Source organism: Triticum urartu, chromosome 3 (assembly GCF_003073215.2).
Source record: "Triticum urartu cultivar G1812 chromosome 3, Tu2.1, whole genome shotgun sequence".
Lineage (NCBI taxonomy): Eukaryota > Viridiplantae > Streptophyta > Magnoliopsida > Poales > Poaceae > Triticum > Triticum urartu.
In genome coordinates, this window is record NC_053024.1 from 116,168,561 (window position 1) to 116,172,737 (window position 4,177).

Genomic DNA, 4,177 nt, shown 5'->3' on the forward strand with positions numbered 1-4,177 from the left:
TTAGTTCCTCTGATCCCGAGGTAGATCAACTCTGTAACTCTCATATACACAAGCAATATAATCAAGTAGGACGTAGGGTATTACCTCCTACAGAGGGCCCGAACCTGGGTAAATACCGTGCTCTGCGTCCCTTGTTCCCCATAGATTCAAGATCCACAGTTCGAGACCCCCTAACCGAGATCCGCCAGTTCTGACACCAACATTGATGCTTTCATTGAGAGTTCCGTTGTCGGATCGACGGAAGGATCGATGGCCACCGATGCCAGGGACGTCTCATCCCCTGGCTGGGCTCTTGCGCCCGGTGACGTTAAGACGCATACTAATCCATCCAGTCCCCTTGGCCAGCATGGAAGTTTCACCCTCGGACAGAGAATCAGGTTTGGGAGCCTAGAGTTCACCGCTGATCGTCAAGGAGACCTTACTCTTGCTAAGCCATCATCTCCCCTCTGACCCCGACGCTTTGACTTTGTAGGCGAAGACCGATGATATACGAAATCTGGCCCTAGACCCAGATTCCGCCAATTCGTAGGCCGAACACCGTCCGGACACTGTCTCGAACAAATTCGGACCGGCCTCACTTCGAATCAGCCCAGAATACTCGGGAAGCATGGACCTCGGGGACCTCTCTAAAGGAAATATGCCCTAGATACAATAATAAAGTTGTTATTTATATTTCCTTATATCATGATAAATGTTTATTATTCATGCTAGAATTGTATTAACTGAAAACTTAGTACTTGTGTGAATACATAGACAAAATAGAGTGTCCCTAGTATGCCTCTACTTGACTAGCTCGTTAATCAAAGATGGTTAAGTTTCCTGACCATAGACATGTGTTGTCATTTGATGAACGGGATCACATCATTAGAGAATGATGTGATGGACAAGACCCATCCGTTAGCTTAGCATAATGATCGTTAAGTTTTACTGCTATTGCTTTCTTCATGACTTATACATATTCCTCTGACTATGAGATTATGCAACTCCCGAATACCGGAGGAACACCTTGTGTGCTATCAAACGTCACAACATAACTGGGTGATTATAAAGTTGCTCTATAGGTGTCTCCGAAGGTGTTTGTTGGGTTGGCATAGATCAAGATCAGGATTAGTCACTCCGAGTATCGGAGAGGTATCTCTGGGCCCTCTCTGTAATGCACATCACTATAAGACTTGCAAGCAATGTGACTAATGAGTTAGTTGCGGGATGATGTATTACAGAATGAGTAAAGAGACTTGCTGGTAAATAGATTGAACTAGGTATGAAGATACCGACAATCTAATCTCGGGTAAGTAACATATCGATGACAAAGGGATAACGTATGTTCTTATTGCGGTTTGACCGATAAAGATCTTCATAGAATATGTAGGAACCAATATGGGCATCCAGGTTCTGCTATTGGTTATTGACCGGAGATGTGTCTCGGTCATGTCTACATAGTGCTCGAACCCGTAGGTCTGCACGCTTAATGTTCGATGATGATTTGTATTATGAGTTATGTGTTTTGGTGACTGAAGTTTGTTCGGAGTCCTGGATAAGATCACGGACATGACGAGGAGTCTCAAAATGGTCGAGAGGTAAAGATTCATATATTGGAAGGTTATATACGGACACCGGAATGGTTCCGAAGAGGTTCGAGGATTTTTTGGAGTACCGGGAGGTTACCGGAACCCCCCGGGAAAGTTAATGGGCCTCATGGGCCATAGTGGAGAGGAGGAGGCAGGCCACGGGAGGTGCCCCCCCCCCCAAGCCAATCCGAATTGGACAATGGGTGGGGGCGCGCCCCCCCCCCCATTCCTTCTCCCTCTCCACCTCTTTCCCCTTCCCCCCTCTTCGTTGGAAGGAAGGGGGGGAGCCGACTAGGACTAGGAGTACTAGTGGGCCTCCCCCCACTTGGTGCGCCCCCTAGGGCCGGCCGACCTCCCCTCTCCTCCTTTATATACGGGGGCGGGGGGCACCCTAAAGACACATCAATTGTTCTCTTAGCCGTGTGCGGTGCCCCCTCCACAGTTTACTCCTCCGGTCAAAGCATCGTAGTGCTTAGGCGAAGCCCTGCGTGGATCACATCACCATCACCGTCACCACGCCGTCGTGCTGACGGAACTCTCCCTTGACCCTCTGCTGGATCAAGAGTTTGAGGGACGTCATCGAGCTGAACGTGTGCTGAACTCAGAGGTGTCGTACGCTCGGTACTAGATCAGTTGGATCGTGAAGACGTTTAACTACATCAACCGCATTAACCTAATGCTTCCGCTTTCGGTCTACGAGGGTACGTGGTTGCTATGAATCTCCTATATAGATCTTGCGTGATCATAGGATTTCTTTTTGAAATTGCATGCTACGTTCCCCAACACTCATGTCCGCAAACAATCTTTAGATCGGATCCGGGCCATGGGAGTCTCCGACGGTCAATCCTCGGTCTATGACTGGATTGGGCTCAAACCTGGCAACATGGAAATTCACACCCCGCCCATCACGCACTTCGTTGCCACCATTGAAGAATTTGCCGAAGGATCGCTATCGCCGAAGCTCACAACAAGTTACATCCGGATCAACGATCGGGCTTCAAGCCTCGAAGAAGGTCCAGAGCCAAACTCTGATCTAAAACATGACCCTAAGTCTCTGATGCCGCCCGCTGATAGTACGGATGCCGGACCCAACACGTCATGTGCTTCAGGGGTCGCGGATACTACCACCAGAGTTCCGGAGACGCAACTCGGGGCAATACGGAATTTCCTCCCACCCAGCACCCATGTCGCGTACTCCCCAGACAATTTGGGTCCTCCAAACATCTGGGATTTGATGTACGTGAAGCAGCATCCTAGAGAGACGGTCCATCACTACTGGGCTAGATTCCTCTTGGTAAAATAAAAAAATCACAAGCTATCGTGACCAAGACATAATTGTGGCCTTTCGGTCAAACTGTCGAGACGAAGGGATTTTAAATGCCCTCGCCCATCGACGCGTGCAAAGCCTCACCAAATTACCAGACCTGGTAAACAAATATTGCGCCATGGAGAGCACCTGGAAGGAACAACAAATGCACGTGGAGTCAAACCACGCCGAACAGTAAAGTGCAATCCGGGACAAGCATACATATGCATGACGGTCGCTTGAGGATGAGCTTGCCAAAAAAGAAACAGATCCCTCACCAGACCTAGATCGGTCCTGGACGAGCTATTGGATAAGCCATGTCCCATACACTCGGCCCTGTTAAACACACAAATCCAACTCACAGGCTTCGAGCTTGTTGGGTGATTAGACAGGCCACCAAGAGCGACGAAGCTATAATCCACCTTTGAACTCCGAGTAGGGGATCAAACACACCTCCATTCAATGACAATACACTACAAAAAAATACACTTCCGTGATGATACGTGTTTGTCACAGTAGGTCATGTTTTCTGTCATGCATGTACATTCATGACGATTTTATGACAGAATCAAGATAGTCATACATGTGCTATCGTAGAAGTGTTCCATGACATTACCAAAATTATCATCACGAAAGTGTCCACTTCCATGATGATAAATCGCGCGTCACAGAAGTGCTTTCGTCAAGGGTCACCGACACGTGGCATCCACCGTAACGGAACGCCGTTAAGCTATCGGGTCCGGTTTTGGATCCGATAAACCGTTAACAGCCCGGACCAATGGGGATTTTCCACGTGTAAAATCATCATTGGCTGGAGGAAACACGTGTCGGCTCACCGTTGGGACAGATGTCATCCACTCATTGGACCCAAGGCGCCTATGATACGTCGACACGTGGCACGACCCAACAGAGGCGCATTCCTGTGAAAAGGCCTGCCCATTTGACTTGGTCAAAAGGTGGCGGGCTGGCCCACGGAAAGCCTGTTAACGACATGTTCGCATATAGCCCATTTACAACCTGCTAACTCACGGCCCGTTACGGCCTACCGGAATTAGGCCCAGTAGCGTCATCTGGGGCGTCCAATATGATTCCAGCCCGTTTTAACTTCCGGCCCATGTATGGCCCATGACGTATTTCGGCCCATGTATGGCCCATGACGTATGAGTCTCTTTGTAACTCTTGGCCCATTAATGGCCCGTGGTGAAACTGGCCCGTAATGAACAGTGTATCGCTTTATAGCCATTAGCGGCCCATTATTCCATTGGGTCGTTTCTAGCCCGTGTTACCTTTCGGCCTTCTCAGG